The 6,264-nt window shown below is 35.5% G+C and overlaps 1 pseudogene; it reads left to right on the top strand.

Moving 5' to 3' along the window:
* Nucleotides 1–2,549: 2,549 nt before the first annotated feature.
* Nucleotides 2,550–3,202, top strand: LOC126843644 (uncharacterized; annotated as a pseudogene).
* Nucleotides 3,203–6,264: the final 3,062 nt, after the last annotated feature.

Here is a 6,264-nt window from a genome sequence, read left to right as displayed (position 1 = left end):
AAAAAAAAAAATGATATACGCCAATGACGATTCGCACAACTCCGCTCGCCGTCTATTGTCTTAAATATTATTAAAATAAGGCACGTTCTAGTCGCACGCCCCCCCCCCTCGTCGATTTTGGCAGACGGGCGTGTTGCCCGGCGAAAAATAAACAAAATACAAATACAAAAATATTATTTCAGTATTATTCGTCTGGGGCGAGCGTGCGCTTTTGTTGTTACACGCTCGGCGCTTAAGCGCATTTCGAAATGGAACCGAAAGTGCACACCTGCAGACTCGGGACTGCGTTTAATGCAAGCGGTCGTCGGCGTGTCGTATGGTAGTTTTTGTTTTTTTCTATGTCCGATCCAAAAGTTGTTTGAGCGCTGTAAAACATTTAAAAAAACCAAGCACGGACGGCGGTCGGCCGGCGCTTAATTAAGATCGACGTGCGGCCGAAACCTATACACGTGTTGGCCGTGTATGTATAAAGGCCCCGAGTGCACGTGGCACTGGCACGTGCGAAATATCTTGATCCCGCGGCCGCCATTAAACTTAAACCGTTCATTACGGCCAACCACCCTACCCTATGCATTAATGTAATTTTTTTTTCTCCATATTATCCCGGACGGACGCACGTCCCATACGAAATGGTAATGATGTAAAAAGAGACACACGGAAAAAAAAAAAAAAGACAACACGGGGGGGAGGGGGAGGGACTCCCGTGACTATCGGTCCGTTTTGTACAATAAAGAATAATTTTGTATTATATAATACCATCGTGTAAAACGTAACAACACAACGGGAGTTTATTATAGAAAAGCGAACGCGCAGATAGTGCACACGGATAGTGCACACCGAGCACTGTCCTGGAAGTTCAAGTCCTACTAAAATTAAAATGGTAGGGATACTAGAGATGATGATCGAACTATGGCCGTTACATAATTTTAACAAAATTCAACCCCGAAGGAGAAACACAGTCTGAATTATGCAAAACAAATAACTACCAGGGATGGGACTAAAATCAAAATGGTAGAGATACCAGAGATGGTGAACTTCAAATTTTATATATTCGAATCATATGGATTTTTCTACCCCCAATAACTAACTAATGAAATGTTAAATTTTCTATTTATTAAAAAAATGTTTTACGTTTATAGTCTTAATATTCTCCGGGACCGTTTAGTAAGTTATTTTTGCCCAACGGTTTAGCGTTCAAAACGCATACAGTGTGGGGTAAGTACTTATCAACAGCAGACGTCATCCATGTGGCATCGTTTAAAAATAGTTTAGAAACAAGTCATACATACTGTTATGTATACAGAGGACAGTTGGTTTTAATTAGACGCGATTGTGACAAAGCGATTAACAAACTACAGTTCCACAATCAAACAAATATTATTATGGTTTAATTATAAAGGAGAATACAATTTTCTTGTCATAAACAAATTAAATACTTTATTGCTATTACATTCAGACACTATGTTAATTATGTCCACGATAAGTGACCTATAGGATGGTTGTGATGAAAAATAGTACAGGATTTTCTTAGTAATAATTGGATAAAAAGCAAAGATTTGAAAAAATAGTCTTTATTCATAGTAATCAGATCGGTATACACATAATCACTGTTAAGTCCTCTGCTATAGTTGCGCTCAACTAAAATTTTAAATTATGTCAATCGTTAAAATCTAATTCCAGTGTAGACCTGATTTTAAATACTACTGTAAGAAACTATTTTTAATATGACTACTATCCAACAGTAATAGTCTAGCTTAGTATCACTAATCTCAAACAGAAGAACTCTCAGCGCAGCAACTTTATCAAAAATGGTTATTTTTCAAATACATTTTTTGTCTGAAATTTGTATGTACACTTTAAGCCAGTGTAAAAATGTATAAAAAATTAGATAAAACTTGTACTTCAAAAATATTTTGTATGCACCTTTTTTTTAAATTCCTTTCAACTTTGTTTCTCTTAACCATAGAAAAAAATTCAAGTTAATAACCAAATTAACCCTTGTGAGTTATGTCCTATGTTTACGGCCCACTATCACATTATAATGATATACATTTTGTACAAGGCTGATTAGGAATTTTATATAATAACTGTATTACTAATTACTATTTATTCTTGTCTATGATTAAATGTTAAATTGGTTTACTCCTATTTTGCCACACCCCTCATAAATATTTGAAATCGCATTGTTGGTCTGCAAGCTCAAAAGACAAATCTCGCTATTTTCCCTGGTCTATATTGGAGGAAAAACTACACTCCAACTCTGTAGAATTACCACGGATTGAAATCGAAAACATCACTCGAATCACGAGAAGAAGATGGGTGACGTGAGAGAAACTCTAAACAGAGTTTACCACAGTTTGTCGCATTATATTTTTTATGATTATCGTAGTTGTACGTTATATCACATCCGTTCAAATATTTTTCAACTTAAACCCGAGGTGTCAGATTGCCGTAACTGTCCTAATAGTAAACCCTCTTGTTGATTTTCTTGAAGCATACCCAGTTTTATACCGACCGGATTATGACCGGACAGATACAGGATTGTGTTAATGGCCTGCGTAGATGTAGATGGACTTTTCATTACGATTGACGTTGGTGATTACGGTAGGAACAGTGATAGAAGAGTTTTCCGACCATGTTCTCTAGGAAGAGGCTTAGAAAAGAATTCCTTAGATATTTCCTGAACCTATACCTACTTTCTGGTTGGGAAAGCGAGGGGAATTGCCCACACTATTTTGTCGCAGATGAGGCGTTTCCCCTCAAAGTTAATCTCATGCGGCCGTTTCCAAAAAAGTCATTAAATAAACAGAGACGCATTTATAATATTATAGGTATGTAAATAATTAAACTTTTTAATTGTTATTTTCATTTTTAGAATACACTGCTGTGTTTGGTATTTGTTTTTCAGATGCTCAAGGGCAAGGGAAAGTGGGAAGTGTGTTTTGGAATGATTGTATCAAAGTTTCGGTTCTTTGAACGACCAACAGGATGTAAGATAACAACGGCCGAATCATTGATAAAAACTGATTGTGTTTTACACAACTTCATCCGTGTTAGGTAAGGCGTATTTTCTACACCTTCACATCCATCTACTGTCAATTCAATGGGCATTCAAAATGTTCAAGTACAAGGAGCACCAACAATGATAGCAACTAGAGCTGCAGAAACTCAATGGGACATTTTATGTTCTTATTTTATATAGTCGAATTAGTTCCAAATTTTTTTTTAATTAAAATTAAATGTTTATATATTTTTTTTAAAGTTATCAAGAACCCTTTTTATTTTTAAATATAGTAGAGCAAAAAGGTTGACCAGACATTTGGACTGTTTTTTATAATGTCTTTAATAAACCGTTAGAAATCAGGAACAGATTTTAAATTTGCAGAGTACCATATTATAAACGGTAAAAGCGCTTTAAAATAGTAATTTTAAGTACGTTATAGCACAGTATTATAACATTGTATACATAAATATATATATATATATATTATATACTGCGTAGGACACCGTACGCCTTTTGACACAATTATCGTGTATTAACAATTAACGCCGTCTGGTCGTCGATTAGTCACCGAACGTTTTTTATGTACGGTTCCTTTTGTTTTTTTTTTTTTTTTTAATGACCGTTCGTTGAATAACTCATCGCCGACTTGTATTATTTTGCAACACCTCTCGAGGACGGCCGGGCAGAAATTTTTTTTGCGACCGTTTGCGATTATGAGATAATATGTAGGCATCTTGTGTGTGCGTGTGTGTGTATACCGTGGACCGGTATCCGGCGCAAACCGCCAAATACGGTGTAGGTACGGCGCAGGAGCACACAATGTTGTATAGTGTCTTATATTATGGTCGAGTACCTGCCGCCCATGCAGATCCGAACCGGAGTGAAGCGAACTGTGGTAAAATAAAAAACGATAATTGCTATCGGCCGTTTTCGCGCGTACACACTGCCCATATAAGTAAGACTCCTCCGCAGAAGCCTCGCTTTTGCGCGCCAATCGCACCTTTAGCACATGGCAGACATTGTCGGCAGAAACCGTTTTGGAATATTGTGAGACGACCGCGAGGGTGGTGGGCAGTAGGCGAATATGAAATTCGAAAGTCGCCGCAGCTCGCTGGGTCGACGGAAAATGATATCGACGCTTTCAAACACTCAAATCGAATCGAATAACACACAAATTAAAAATTTTATATTGTATAGTAACAAAATTTCAAACGGTTAAACGATTGTTCGAACAAAGTGTTGTTTCGCGGTAAACATTTTCAACCAACTACTATTGAAAATTAAAGTAACCACATTCCTTTTAGCCTTAATAACAAAACGACCCTGCGTGAGAATCGGAGAAATTGTAGTTCCACAATGCTGTTTGATCTTTCCTAATGACATCGGAACAAAGATTCGAACCGTCAATTCGTCTTTGAGTAATTATTTTCACATATAATTCCGACAGCCGCGTGGAAAAAGGATAAAATTGCAAAAATGCGAAAAATAAACTAAGATAGCCATTTTGTAGCTGAAAGGTAGACTCATAAGTCATATTATGAGCGTATAAATAGGATAATATTACAATTTCCATTGAAACTTCATTTTTAAATTATTCTAACAGGAATTATATTAGGAAATAAACAGTTTTCTTTAATTTCCCGACAGTCGAGTGTTGAGGAATATTATCCTTTTTCCACTCAGATGTTCATTTATGGTTGATAATATACACTTTAGTTTTCTGGACTGTGCGGTTGAGTTTTAGGGAAGACACGTCAACTTAAAAGCGACTTACCGCAGCAGATATGTAGAGAATAAGCATGGCATATTAATCGATATTGTTACATACACCTTGCTATGCGATTCAGAGCGTCAGACATCCGCTCTAGAACATGAACACTAGGTATGTATGCAAATTGAAAATTGTGGACTGGGCTTGTGCAATAGATGTTGATCACAAAAGGTGCACGTGTCGATAAATCGGATTTAAATAAATTGCACAATCGCTGTTTCGTTATTCGCCTCGAGGGATCCAGACAGTTTTTTTTTTGTCTTAACGCGCTACCATTAAAATATAATAAATCATATTCCGTTTTGCGTATCGTTCGTTTTGTCCAACCCGTTCAAAAGACACGTGTTCGACTTGTACCTAAAGTGATTTTTGTTTACTAAAGTGCACATCAAAACCAACGCATTCGAATATTAATGATTTTTCGACAGTTTATTTCGACAAAACAGTTTAATGGAACAATATTGGATATTAATATGTTTTGTGATAGACAGCTTTCTCATGGCCGGTCGTTATAGGAGGCATTATATTATAGTATTTTGATGAGGGCTCATTCAATCTCGGTGTGAGAAAATCTTTGTGTATTAATATCGAGGACAAAAAATAATAGTTTACAATTATGTTATAAATTGACGGCGCTGTTATACTCAAACCGATAGCAATTGCTGGATACCCTTTGTATATATTCATGACGGGGGGTGGTCTTTTGTCGGAAGGGCGTTTAAACCAAAACGCCCTTTTAGTATGACAACTAATTGGAAGCACTATAGCGTTGATTCGCGGTAAAAAAAAATCGATTTAAAATGTCAAAAAAAAAAAAACTTACCTATGCATTACACTTTAGGTGTATCACTGTATTTGGAGTAAAACAAATCATATTATTCTATAAGTGTACAGCAAAGAATGAAGTCCTCGAGTTTCATTGTTCATACGTCGATAGATGTATAATAATAGTGAAAAATTACCAATATGTCTTCAAATAAAAAAATACTGTGCTATTAAAAATGGTCAAGTATTATTTCCTTTTTCTTCTTTAAACTTTCACGAAACGGTTCTCCTCTTTGAACACCCAACAATGTGATCCAGCCATTTGTGATTTATGTCCCATTCACTCTTAAACCGTTCCAGGTAGGTATACTTCACGAAATTATATCTGCAATTTCCTTAATTTTCCAAAAGCATTTCTGTGAACATTTCAACAATATTATTACATCTTTCTAAAAAAAAAAATATTACTAAAAAATCATTACACTCTACTAAGGTAAAGCCTATTTGTTAAAAACAAAAATACATTATAATTTATTAATTTAATAAAATATTACAGATGTATTTTTTTTATCGAGACTTTGTGCTTGCTGTTGTTAAATGTATTCAACTTATAATATTTAATTATTGAGACTGATTGTATTCCGTTATTATATAAGTACATGTTTCAGAATAGAATGACTGTCATGGTGTTTATACTGCTAAAAAGCCTTCCTTTAATTTTTGT

The sequence above is a fragment of the Adelges cooleyi genome, unplaced genomic scaffold (genome assembly GCF_023614345.1).
Source record: "Adelges cooleyi isolate 19-005CV unplaced genomic scaffold, UGA_ACOO_1.1 ACOO_flye_CR_arks_rails_tigmint_CR_PRNA_574, whole genome shotgun sequence".
NCBI classification, from domain to species: Eukaryota; Metazoa; Arthropoda; class Insecta; order Hemiptera; family Adelgidae; genus Adelges; species Adelges cooleyi.
Note: the sequence above shows the minus strand (reverse complement) of the source record. Positions and strands in the feature narration are given on the sequence as shown.